The sequence below is a fragment of the Cnephaeus nilssonii genome, assembly GCF_951640355.1.
Source record: "Cnephaeus nilssonii genome assembly, chromosome: 16".
In the NCBI taxonomy this organism is placed as follows: domain Eukaryota; kingdom Metazoa; phylum Chordata; class Mammalia; order Chiroptera; family Vespertilionidae; genus Cnephaeus; species Cnephaeus nilssonii.
In genome coordinates, this window is record NC_137087.1 from 53,235,306 (window position 1) to 53,249,758 (window position 14,453).

Genomic DNA, 14,453 nt, shown 5'->3' on the forward strand with positions numbered 1-14,453 from the left:
GGAAGGCAATAGGGTGCACATACTCTATATTAGTAATACCCTCAGCAGGGTTCAGGTCAGCATTCCATAAGCAGACATTAATGCCTCTGCAGGGAAATATATGATTATTCATACTAAGTAGATAAAGAAAAAGACTATAAATAGCCTCGCACCAGTTCAGGTCAGGTTTTGCTGCCAAATGAGTTCATGTCAGGTCACATTTACTCTCAAAGGAGTTATGGAAAAACTCTATCTTCAGAGCTCTCTGGATTTGGGCATCGAGAATGAGAACTGTGGACCTGTGTGATGGAATGTTCCTTTGCAGACTGTCATCGGCTGTTTCCACGAAACACACTTAAACCTACCAAATCTGGTAACTCAATTAATTGACAAGTACTATTATACAATAAATGCTTGTAAAGTAGGAAATAAACACTGTTTAAATCAGTGGCAATTACAGGGAGATTTTGAAATAGCTACGCCACATGCTGTGAGCTGACATTAAGAATGGGCCAAAGACATGAAAGTAATTGGTGGGCAATTTTTTGGGAAACAATCAACAAGAGCCAGTAACTATCCAATCTTCTGCTTGTCAGAGGCAATATATCAGCTAAGAAAATATCCTTGCTAATAATACACTAGAGGCCCGATGTACGAAATTTGTGCAAGAGTAGGCCTTCCTTCCCCCGGCTGCCGGCACCGGCTTCCCTCTGGCACCCAGGACCCGGGCTTCCCTCACAGCCCCGGCTTCGTCCCGAAGGTTATCTGGAAGGACGTCCGGTCTAATTAGCATATTACGGTTTTATTATTATAGATGGTTGATTTCAGAGACTCTCAGGATTGGAATAGACCCTTAAAGTCACTACTGGCCAGCCACCTCTTAGAGCAAAGAATCTGCTTGTCCTTCAGTCGCCAGCCCCTTAAGACAGCGATTTTCAACTCGTGTGCCACAAGAATTTTTAAAACACCTATTTGGTCAGGGGCACTGACCTCTTTCCCCTTAGATTGTCAAATAAAAAAAATGACAACAGCCAATACAACAATAGCCACTCAGTGTAAATGAATCAAAATTAGACCCCCCTTTTTTTTTGTCAGATCATCAAAAAATATATTTTTTGGTATGCCACAGAATTTTAGTAATTAGTTTATGTGTGCCATGAGATGAAAAAAGGTTGAAAATCTCTGCCTTAACGCCTGGCCTGTGGTTGAGTGTCGACCTATGAACCAGGAGGTCAGGGTTTGATTCCTAGTCAGGGCACATGCCCGGATTGATCCCCAGTAGAAAGCAAGCAGGAGACAGCCAATCAATGATTCTCTCTCATCATTGATGTTTCTAGCTCTCTCTCTCCCTCTCCCTTCCTCTCTGAAATCAATATAAAAATTTTTTTTAATAATAAAAGCTCTCCCTTAAGATTACAAAAGAAAATAAGAAAAAGAAAGAAAAGAAACATATTCTTCTCTCCAGAAAGATGCACAGCTGAGAAGTGTCACAGTCATCTTTAAGGGGATAGTGACTCCTGGTTCAGCCTGCCTGCCTTAGAAGCTTGCCATGTTAAAACAAACAAAAAAAAGCTAACGTTTTATCATTTCACAGCAATCTTAGTGCCCTGAGAGCTTCTGTATTCAAGTGGCCACATGAATAGACTGCGGGCATCCGTTTCAGAGGCTTCTGTGACATTTATCTCAACCTGGAATTTTCTGTGCAATATTTATATGATAAACATCTCTGAACTCGGTGTGACCCTTTGTCTTGATCTTAAAGGTTGGGAAGAGGAAACATAATGACATTTTTAAAATGTTTACATCCCCTATCATACATAACGGGGTGGCGGGGGGAGGGAGAGAAAAAGAAATCCTCTGAGGAGAAGACATAAAATGTCCTACTAGTCAATGTATCAAGCATCCATTTTCCATTTGACATAAACTGGGAAAGGAAACGATGGAGTCAATTTTCTAAGTGTGGCGCTGTCACCAGAGAAAAGATTGATGCCCGTCTCTGACATCAAAACAGTGAGTGAGATTGGCCAGTAGCAGGAACTCTGTCTTCTCTTTGACACTTTCAGGGGTCTGATGGGAGAGGATTCTAGGTGTGTTGCAGTAGATACTTCCTTCTGTGCACTTATCGGAACGGTTCATGAAGAGCGTCCTTTTCGATCTAAGTAGCTCAGAGACTCACACCCCCGTCCCCCAGCCTGGCCCCACGGCCTGGACACGCCTGCCGAAGGAGTGCCTGCACCCCATGATCACCTTGAAAAGTCTGCTTTCTGTTTGCGTGAGGAATTAAGAGAGTGGTGGTTCTCCGTAGGCACAGACAGAACAACTGCCCCGCGGCCTCTCTCCAGTTAGTCGGGTGAAATTGAACGTGAACTGTCCCAAGGGCAAGCTGGATCCCAGCTGATATCTCACCATGTTACTAAGATCTGACAGCGGCCACATTGTCCCCACATACATAGGAGTGTGTGTGTGCGTGTGCGCGCGCGTGTGCTGTGCAAGGACAGGACCAGGCAGGCCAACTAAGGCACCACAAAGCCGGGTGACTGGCGCCTCGCCCTTCCTGCCCACACTCGCTGTCAGGCTCGGCCCCGGGCCAGGGGAAAGTGATGGAGAGGTCTCCTTAGGTCAAGTGGCCAGGGGATATGGAAGGTTTCCCTTCCCATTGTCACCCTTGAGGACCACTTCTCCTCTCCCGGGAGGAGGAAAACTCTCCTCATCATAATTCATGTGTTCGGCTTGTTCATTGTCAAAGAGAGAACATGAACATCACAAAACACGAAATCTGAAGGGACCTTGAAACCATTATGCTAAGGTGCGGGGGGGGGGGGGGGCGGACAGACATAATGCTACATATAACATGATTTAATTTATATGAAATACCTAGAATAGATAAACCCACAGAGATGGAATATAGACTATTGGTTGCCAAGGGATGGGAGGAGGGGGTCATGAGGAATGCTTAATGGATATGGGGTTTCCTTTTAGGGTGATGACATTGCTCTGGAACTGGAGAGTGGTGATGAGCTCACTACCTAAATGCCAGTGAATTGTGCACTTTAAAATGGTTAATTTTATGACTTTTACCACAATAAAAATATGTGATAGGGTGTTTCTTTTCCTACTAGGCTTGCAATTTATTTAGAGAGATAAAAACATATAAAACAAAAATCAGGGAAATATTTCAGCAAGAGGAAGAAAAGGGAAGAAAATTTATTCTGGCTTCAAAAATAGTTAAGTTTATTTTTATCGAAGCTATAAGCAAGCAAGAAAGAATCTTAGTCTTCATGAGCCAATGTGATTCCCTCATTTTACAGCGAAGGAAGCTAAGGCTGCCATGGTAACCTGCTTTTTGGAGAGCAAACATCCAGATCTGAACGTGGTTCTGCCAGATTTACGGTCTGTGTTACTGAAGGGCAGTTGCTTGGCTTCTCAACCTCAGTTTCCACATCAATAAAATGGGACTGAAAGTACCTAGTACTGTACTCCCCGAAAGGTCACCAGAACACTTGACACAGCAAAGCCATATTTAGTAGAACTTGCTTAGCAGTGTCTTAGAAAGGGAAGTCAACATGGATATTTATAGGGTTTTAAGATCTGGTCCCAAGAGATTTATGGCAGATCTCTCAAGGTGGAGCTCACTGAGATGGGGCAGAGTTTGTAGCCTAACAGTGTCGGATCGGTGGGCCCAGTAGGGCAAGGGTCTTGAAGCAAATGTTGACAAGTAAGCTGCTGTTTAGCCAGCAAGCTGTTTGCCTGTCGCCTCAGGTAAATTGATCTGCAGGAATTTTCTGAAGCAAACTGTGCAGTTATGTATTGGTTTGCAGTCTCATCCTTCCCAAGGGAAGGGTTCCTGGAACAAACAACTAAGTCATGTTGACACGGGTTGTCTCAGTTCCAGGTCCAAAGAGTTCTGTCATGTTTGATGTACGGGTCATTGTTCTCAGAGGTGCTATGGCTGTATGTCAAGCGCTCAGCCCAGTGCCTGCACCCAGTAAATCCTGTCTTTTCTCCCAAAGTCTCACCACAATGCCCACTAAACACTTGCCCTTGGAGCTCAGCCAGAGTTGGAACCCGCTCTTCGGCCTTGCCTTCCAGAAAACCCTGCCCACCACCCACAATTAGCCCGGGTTCCTCTCCTTCTGGCGCAGGCTCATTAATTCAGCCACACTAAAAGGTCCCACGGGTTTGGTTTTGTTTTTACCACTGTGAATGAAGCAGCAGAGTAGAGTGGTTACGATGCCTTCAGGCCTGGGTGCTAGGTTTCCTGTCACTTGATCTGTGACTCTAGGCCAATATGGACCTCTTTAAGCCTCACTGCCTCATCTGTAAAATGGGAATGACAGGCTTAGCACTCAATACATATTCAGCTACCTTTAAAAAATGTTTTTATTGATTTCAGAGCAGAAGGGGGAGGGAGAGAGAGAGAGAGAGAGAGAGAGAGAGAGAGAGAGAGAGAGAGAGAGAGAGAAATTAGCAATGAGAGAGAATCATTGATCAGCTGCCTCCTGCATGCCCCCCACTGGGGATTGAGCCCACAACCCGGGCATGTGCCCTGACTGGGAATCAAACCATAACCTCCTGGTTCATTGGTCAATGCTCAACCACTGAGCCACACCAGCTGGGCTCAGCTATTTTTTTTTTTAATGAATACATTCATACTCTCAGATTCTAATTCAATTTCTTTCTCAAGGTTGGACAAAGATGGCATTGTTTTGTTTTGTCTTCACTTATCCCTTGTCTTCTGGGAGGACCTGGGTGTGGCTCTCAGGATGCTATGGGATCCGGACCCTGACCTGCTCAGAGGAAGAACATGGAATCCCAGGGTTCAGACTGGTGTGGAGTTTAAAAGGTAGCCCAACGTTTAGCTTGATGCTCTAAACCTGATCGAGCGTAAAATCTCCTTCTTACTACTTGCCTCTCCTTTCCTATGACTCCACCACCATGGGCAGAGCCGTTGACATTTTTAGCTGCTCCCTTTCAACCTGATTTACTGCCTGTGGGTCAAGTACAACAGTTTTTGTTTCAGTATTTATTTATATAAACTAGCAGTTTGACCTGTACAGCCACCACATCCATATGTCAGGTTAAATCCGTGACAGGAGAGTATTGAGAATAAATCCTGTCCTGGTTGCTTCCAAAGGAGGCATCAGGGAAAAAAGGCCCCTGAACTAGGGGTTGGGACCAGCGTGGGTTCTAATGCCCCCTGCCCCAAGTAAATGTGGGGGGAATAATTTTTTATCTCTTAACCACCAATGTTAAATTTATAAAGGCTGCTGGTTGAATGGGGTATAATAGCTAAGATTGTTTTTCTAGCTGTGATTAACTAATTACCCTACTTTTAACTATGGATGAGCTTCTGAAAGTGTAGGCACTCCTCGAAGGCAAACCCAGCAACTTGCTAAGGAGTCTTTAAAGAGATCAAAGTTAATTGATTAATTTATATTTTTCTATCCAGAAAACATTTTACTCCAATGAGAAGCCAGGCACGACCTTAAGTAATGGAAACACACAGCTGCCAATCCTGGCCCCCAGGGAGCTCACAGTCTGGTGGAGGAGGCAGCCAATGAAAGTCTCTAATTGAATTATGCAGGGTTTACCATGAGATCCCCAAAGAGGGAAGAGATTCTAAAACAGGCTGGGACAGTGAGGGGAAGCATCACCCGCAAGGTACCGAGTGAGCTGGAGCTTGGTCAACGAGTAGCTTTTGCCAACACGAAAAGGGCATTCCAAGCAGAGGAGAAGACTTTCCAAAGGCAAGAACAGGCTGGACTGCAAAGATGGCAAGAACATTTGCATGGCTGGAGCAGAAGGCTGCCAAGGCGAGCCCAGTGGGACAGGATTCCCGATAAACAGCAAAAGCTAGATCGGGAAGGAGTTCATACATCCTACCGAGAATTCTGGAGTTCATTCTGAAGGGCAGAGAGAGTCCTTGAAGGTTGTAAGTAAAAGAGCAAACGAGTCAGAGTTGAGTTCCAGCACCCGCACTCCCCCAAAACAGGGAGGATGGGCTGATGGAAGAATGGAAGAAGACTTGGAGAAGCAGGGACCAGTTGAGTGGATCAAGACGATGAGAGAAGCCCATAAGTTGAAGAAAGGAAGACAAGGCTAGGAGTAGGTTTTGTTGGGGGGGAAGTTCAAGGACACAGTTAGATCTGAGGTTTGAGGCTCCTGCGTTTGATGGGGACACCCAGGCACAGATGTCTACCAAGCAGCTAAGAAAATAGATTTGTGGCTCAGGGAAGGACTAGACACAGAGATGTGGGAATTGTTGGCCCACCTCTCAGGAGAAGTTAAAAGTGAAAATTTTCTAACACCGCTAACAAAAATACAACAAAACAAGTAAGAAAATAACAGTAGGGAGGGGACAAATAATTTCCTCAGGCTTCTTTCAAATGACAGTATTTTCTATATCTTCAGGGATAAACATTTCTTCCTTTTAGCCAATTCCTACATTATATCATAACAGGTAAGTAGAGTATAGGGTCCAGTATTATTAAATATATACATGCATATGGCCTTGGCCAGTGTGGCTCAGTTAGTTGGAGTGTTGTCCTGTACACCAATAGGTTGTGGGTTTAATCCCCTGTCTAGGCTCATGTGGGAGGCAACCGATCCATGGTTCTCTCTCATATCAATGTTTCTCTCTCAAGAAAAAAATCAATGTATATATACATTCATACACATGCATATGTGTGATGTGTGTGTATTATGTATAGTGTGTGTGTGTGTGTGTGTGTGTGTGTGTGCGCGCGCGCGTGTGCGCGCGTGTATCCTTCCTTATTCTAAGAATAGATGGTACATCAGCACAAGCCAGGTGAGTTGCCCAAGAACAGCTAGGCAAAGATGAAGTTCTCTTCATATAGTTTTAGTTTGTGGTCCAATTTACGCAGGAATTTCCCCTATGCCATTGAAAGAATGTGCTTGGTGCTGAGGACTGGTATCAGCAGACAACATATTTCTTACTTTAGAAGTGCCACTGTGAGGATAAAGAGCCTGAGAACCAGAACCGCTGCCAGAAATAGCAGGGTGAATTCACCCACTTCCAAGAAGGTCGCTCAGTCTCAGGACAGGGGGCAGGAGATTGAAGCAGATTCTTGGCGCTGCCACTGCCCTGTCGGTTGCGTAACTTACGGCTCTTGGTTCCCGTGATTGAGAACACTGGGGTGTTGACCGGGCATTTTCTGTTCCTCTCTCTTAGGCCACTTTCCAGCTATGTCAAAATCATCACTCTTATCAGGTGACCTTCCCTAACAAGTCAGTCTTCCTTCTGTTTTTCACAGCTACCTGTTGAGAATCTGATTTTTGTTAGTAATGAATGATTATAACCCAAAGAGCTGTCGTCATCTGTCAGGTCTTAAATGTTTGTTAAGAATAGGAGTCCCAGCCCGGCCGGTGTGGCTCAGTAGTTGAGCGTCAACCTATGAACCAGGAGGTCAGGGTTCAATTCTCAGTCAGGGCACATGCCCGGGTTTCAGGCTCGATCCACAGTGTGGGGCCTACAGGAGGCAGCCGATCAATAATTCTCTCTCATCATTGATGTTTCTCTTTCTCCCTCTCCCTTCCTCTCTGAAATCAGTAAAAATATTTTTTTAATTAAGAAAACAAAGAATAGGAACCCAGACATTTAGTCATTATACAAGAGAAAACCATGGGAAAAGCAAGAGACAGCAGGAGATGTTCATTGCTTCAACTCATTACCACACCTTCAGCTGAGGAAGACAGGGGCGGAGTCTGTGGCGAATCACAGGGAAGTGGAGGGTGGTGGCCTTAACAGAAGCAGTGCTGACCCACAGGGAACGGCACCCTTATGGACAACCTGTTCATGGTAATAACTATAGCTATGCTCTTTTCTTTTTCTTTTCTATTTATTGATTGATTGATTGATTGATTGATTGATTTGACCTGTCCTAGAGCAGGAATTGGAAAAATAGGATAGTATCTCAGGAATGCCACATCGCCCAGGAGGATGCTTTGAAAAGAGAGCTAGTTTTTCCTTGTGTTTCTTATTTTACTTAGCACTATCCTAAATGCTCTTATGGATTAGGTCACTTGGTCAAGAGAACCCTGAGACCAACACTGTATTATCACCTTTTAGTGATAATCCCCTCACGCACAAGGGATTTACTGATGAGGAAACTGAGGCGTGGCGAGGTCAAATAACCTGCCCCTGAATACCGAGCTGGAAAATGGCTTTAGGAACCCTAACACTCTCCTTCGGAGCCCCCCTCTTATCCACTCACATGTAATAGTCCAGACTGTCCCCTTCCTAGGGCACAGATGCCCTTTTATGGTCACTGAAGTGGGAGCACCCCCCCACCCCCACCCCTGCTGGGCTCTCTGATTCTCACCACCCTTTGTCAGGTGGGTGGTGGCAGCTTGGTTTTGGTCAAGAGGATAACTTTCCACATCCTCCTGGGGGTGGGGAGTAAAGGTTTCCGTTTAACCAAGGGCCCTATTCTCCCTGGTCAACACGTGCCATGATGTCCGGGGCAACTTTGGACACTCAAGATGTCCAAATGTGCAAGATCCAAGGGTCCGTCTGCATATGGTGACTGATGATCACATTTTGAACCTTAGTAGCTTTTTCTGTTTTCACTCAGTTTTCTTTTCAGGCCATGACTTGTTTTTCCCCTCACGCACGATGGATTTGTGCTTTTCTTTCTGAGCTGTACCCTCTGTAACTCCTGTCACTCATTTCCATAGTCTTAGCTCCCACAGTAATTTCCCATGACTTCCCTCGATTCAGGGAAATTCAAACCTCTATGTCCACAGAACCCTAGGGCAGAGTGGGCTATTGAATTCAGTTGAGCCGAAGACCTTTAAATAGTGCACCTGGCACACTGGATTCCCTGCCATCAACAAACCCCCCAGGGGGACTAAGTGACAGTCACCCAGAAATGAATATAAAGCATTTCTGAAAAGCTCATTGTTAAGTGTCTATTAAAGCCTACCTATATGCCTGGGCTGAATACGAAAGCACACAAACATTTCCCAAAAAGCTACAGTCTGACTGCACTCAAAAGAATAATTGAAGGGAAATATATTATATGCAATCACGTGTTCAAATGTGCAGAATGTGATTCAAGTGCTCAAACTCTGTGGTATAATCATGTTTCAAACACACACCTACAATATCAAGCGAGCTCCTATCTCGTTGGTGAAAAATCAATGAAAAGTTCACTATTGTCTATGACGTCACTCTAAAATCAGTCAGGATTTTCTCTCTGGCATTTAATTGTTCCTCTTTTTTTTTTTTAACCTCATTTGAACATCTTGGAACTATCTAATAAGAAATGCAGTCATTGTGGCCACAAACAGTTCTTGTTGCCAATAACAACTGTTGCCTCATTACCTACTTGCTCCTTAGATGTCATTTCAATAGTAATGCCTTCTCTAGGATGATGCAGTTCTCAGGACCTTCCGTTAGGAATCCAACTAATGACAGCTACCTCCCCCTGAAATGCATCTGCAGGCAGCCCTGATGCCGCAGAAAGGATCCCCGAGATCTCCTCGGAGGAAGACCTTGGTGAACTTTGCAGCCAACATCAGACTTTGAAGAAGAGAAGACAAAGGCCGCCGGGAGAGGCCCGGACGCAGAGGCCGCCTGCATGCCTTTTTCTGCGTGTCGGGCGCAAGATAAGTTTTTCCATGAAGCAGTCCAACCCCCGTTGCTGCAAGACCTGGTTTTTTTTGTGTTGTTTTTTTTTTCCTTAAACAAGTCAGTAAACTCACTGGAACTTCTGCCGAGTCTGGTGACTCTGTATACATGGGTGCAAATTTAACTTGACACGTTACTTTCTTTCTAGAAAACAATTTATATTCAGACAACCATGGAATCCCAGCATCGAAAGGACCTTAGCAGCCATCCAGCCCAAACACCAAGTTTCCCAGAGCAGCTGAGCTGAGGCCCCAGAGTCAGATATTTCTTGTGTCCCTCTGAACATCATCAGATCGCTGATTATTCTTGCTGGGGAGGTGGATGGATTCTGGGGTGTTGGTTTGGTAGTTTGTGAGGAGCAGAAACTTTTTTAAAAAAATTATATTTAAAGAAAAATGTCAGTGTTATTCTTTTCATCTTCCCTAAGAGGGGCCTGAGACCCAGAGTCTCAGCGAGGAGAGTTTGAATCAGGCCAGTTGGGTTCCATTGCCTACAAGCCTCTACACTCTGTCAATCATCCCACACGACTAGAATATTTGGACAAACCCAAGAAAAAAGCAGGGGAAAAATAACTTTTAAAAAGAGATTAAAACTGATTTTTTTAAAATTTTATTTTTAGCCACCCAATAGCCTCAGGTATCGATTCCTCTGTTTTTCTATTTTTCTTTTTCACTCTAGAAAAGTCTGCACTTTTGAAAATTCCAGCATGTTTGTTGTTTTATTATAAACTAGAAGCCCAGTGCATGAAATTCATGCACTGGGGGGAAGGGTCCCTCAGCCTGGCCTACGCCCTCTCATAGTCCGGGAGCCCTCGGGGGATGTCAAACTGCCGGCCTTCGGACATCTTTAGCGCTGCTGTGGAGGCAGGAAAGGCTCCTGCCACTGCAACTGCACTCGCCAGCCATGAGCCCAGCTTCTGGCTGAGCGGCGCTCCCCCTGTGGGAGCGCACTGACCACCAGGGGGCAGCTACTGCATTGAGCGTCTGCCCCCTAGTGGTCAGTGCGCACCATAGCGATCAGTCGTTCCATCATTCAGTCAATTTGCATATTAGCCTTTTATTATATAGGATCTCCCCTGAAATAAATGAAGATTTGAAAAATCCCTCTGCCAGTTACCCACGAAATAGAACGAGTAGTTTCAAATCGCAGGGCTGGAAAACCGACCAAAACAGAAGAAATACATGAACAAGGTGAGGCACAAGATCAGGAGCAGTCGCTGACACTGCTCAGAACTGGGGGAGCTAAATCCAGGAGATTGCTCTGAGCGGGAGACCAGCGTGTGCGGTAACTGCCTGGGCTAAGATCTCACCAGAAGGAAGCGTTCGCCTGCGCAGTGACCAGGAGACCTGAGAGAGTCCTGGCTTAGACTGCACACAGGATCAGGAGAGAGAAATCTGATGTCAGAAAAAAGGCCTGATTAGCAAGTTCAACTGAATCAAGGTGAATTGGCCCAATAGGGTAGAACCTTAACTTGTCAGACCTCCCTGGATTGAGTCTGTATTCCCCGATCTGAGGTGGTAGTGCCGGAAAATAGTTTTGACTATGATTATGCAGGAAACACGGGGAGGAGGTATTCCAGAGAGGAGAGCGTACAGCCGCAAGGAAAGGGGACATCTGGTCCACGGGGTGATACCCAGAAGGTCCCGACAGCAGGACCAGCAGGTTGCTGCTGACTCATTCTCGCCCAAGAATTCAACAGAAGGACTTTAACAAAGGTCCTGTTTGTTTCCCTCCAAAATAACAGCTGCCTCACTCCTGGTTGGCACATCCATTGAGCTCAACGGGATTTTCCTTTTTCTTCAAATTTTACACTTTATCAAATAGAAATTTAAAAGAATAGGAAAGTTAAAAAGAAAAAGAAACAGATATCTATACACCACCCCCTACAAGAATTGGTTCATGTCAACCTTTGGCCATAGTTCAAGATCTTTTAAAGGTAAAGTTGAAGCTCCTTGGTTTCCTGTCCAAGACCATTGTCCCCTCTCCCTCTCCAGAGGCAACCTCTATCATGAGTTTAGCAAGCATCCTTCCCAAGGTTTTATACCTGCACCCTATATTAGCACAGAGATTCATCAGAGGACAGCCGTCTGCCACTTCCAAAATGCTACAGGCATCAGATTGTAGGTATTAATCAACAATTTGCTATTTTCCAGCCAATATATGTTTTTTTTAATATTTTTTTTATTGATTTTTTACAGAGAGGAAGGGAGAGAGAGTTAGAAACATCGATGAGAGAGAAACATCGATCAGCTGCCTCCTGCACACACACACCCCCCCCCCCCCCCCCCCCCACTGGGGATGTGCCTGCAACCTAGGTACATGCCCTTGACCGGAATAAAACTTGGGACTTTTCAGTCCACAGGCCGACGCTCTATCCACTGAGCCAAACCAGTTTCGGCAGCCAATATGTTTTGAGGTCTGGTATTCTACCTCTCACAGAGTCTCTGTGACCACTAGTTTAGAGAACTATTTTTTTTTTTTAAAAAAAAAGGATGATTTCCATAGGAGAAAATGTTTCTATTAGATAATGAAAGATGAAAGTGATGATGGTTATGGTCCAAAGAAAGACATTAAAAGCACTCAGCTGCACCTTCAAGGATATCATGAATACTGTGACCTATCACATTAAAAAACACATCATTTTTTAAAAATCGCAATGAGTCCTAATCAGCCTAGCTACTTTTGTTTTTTACTTCATGGAGCTGTTTTATTCAAATGAAAGAGCTCTAAAAATGAAGGCACATTCTCCCCCAACAATTAAATTATTCTGGCTCTTGCCCCACAAAGTTCATTGAAGTTGAAAAAAGTAAATACTTATGTTCTATTTTTATAGTTTCAGCTTATTTAGGTTAGAGCTGGCTTCAATTTTTTAAAATTTTAAATTGATTTTTAGATAAAGAGGAAGGGAGAGGGAGAGATAGAAACATCGATTGGGGATTGAGGCCACAACCTAGGTATGTGCCCTGACTGGGAATCAAACTGGCGACCTCTTGGTGCAGGGGTCGATGCTCAACCATTGAGCCATACCGGCCCGGCAGGGCTTGATTCCATTTTTTTGTCCTTATTTCTTCATAGTTTGTAATTCCCCTACGCTGAGAGATATTCTTTTTCCATTTCTTAAATTATGCAGAGTAAGTAGTCTGTAGGAAGGGCTCATTTTTAGTGTGTGTGTGTGTGTGTGTGTGTGTGTGTGTGTGTGTGTGTGTGGTTTTCTCTCATTATTTCATTGCAAGGCAATATTTTTTTAAAGGCCTCATGCTGGTGAGTGGAAGTTGACATAATAATAGAGCATAACAACTTTTTTGGAGTCTGAAGGTCTGTGATGTAAACCCCCAAGTTTGTTTTTAAAAGGTTTTCATAATCCATGGTATAAATATTCTTATTTACATAATTTCCAAAACATGTACTTTGAAGCCACAGTCCTTCCAGCGTTATCTGTTAGTAACTACTACATGTGGGATCTGTGAGCTTGAATTCCAACACACCATTTTGTCGTTTTTAAATTTTGTAAGAGTTGGATTTCAGACAGACTTACCCCATCTTGCTTCAAGAACACATCTTCAGCACGCCATCCACTTTGGCGGAAAGAAGGTTCCCATGTTTTCATACACATGACCTCTGTGGAATCATATCAGAAGGAACAGAAGTAAAATAAATGTTTATAGGTGTTGAACTTTAAACTGGCCTCCTCGGTAACATTCTGCAATCCCTCCTATCATCTCCTTTTTGTTTTGCCCTGTACCTTCTGACCAAGGCCCTGGGGGATTAGGGGAAGTCAGAAAAGACAACACACACTCCCCATTGGACACATGGAGGGTCTACCTGTGTTTGAGTGGTTTCATGTGGACTTGATCTACCCTGGCTCAGAGCAGAGGGGAGAGAGGGAGGACTTTGCTTATCTGTTTGGCTTGCAGGGAAAGCACCTGAATGCAACCTCTCTGGGTGTTTCCAGACTCAGATGAAACCAAAGGGCAGGGAGAGCCAGAGACCCTTGGGACCAAGCCCTCTGCTAGGCCTGGACTGGACCTTCACCTGGCCCTGTGTAAGTTTCTCCAAAAAAGAATCCCTCTTTATTTGTTTTGCTTTTATTTTATTTATTTATTTTTTTTGCTTTTAGGTCACTTGTCGGTACCTTTCTAGGCTTTTCAGTTTGACAGAGGGTCTTCTCTTGACCCTTAGAGGACTTCCATTTTTTACTACCTTGAAAAAAATTTTGTAGGTTATCTTTTATTATAACGTCCCATTACAATTTGTGTTACTAATGTTTTCTCTGCATTTCATCTTTTAATAATACAATGGAGATGTCCAGCTGGCGTGGCTCAGTGGTTGAGTGTCAACCTACGAATCAGGAGGTCAGGGTTTGATACCTGGTTGGGGCACATGCGCGGGTTGCAGGCTTGATCCCCAGGAGGGGGCGCGCAGGAGGCAGCTGATCAATGATTCTCTCTCATCATTGCTGTTTCTATCTCTTTCTCCCTCTCCCTTCCTCTCTGAAATCAATAAAAATGTATTAAGTAAAATAAAGTTAACATTAAATAAATACGATACAATACAATGGAGAACAGTAAAGATAAGGGGAAGAGATTCAAAGATGGAGACCAGATGTCAGCAGTCCCCCAGTGAGCTCCGCCTCACTGGGCCCTTTCCACCTGTCAGTGGATCCCTCACTTCAGTCCCAGATGGTCCCCTTGACCTTGAAGACAGCATTCTGGGAGAAGTTCGTAGTGTCACACCTAAAATCATTAATTCTTGGCTGCTCAGTAGGGGATAGAGGCTAAAATATTCCCTCTAGGGAGCTGTAATCCCAGCCCTAAGGAAGACT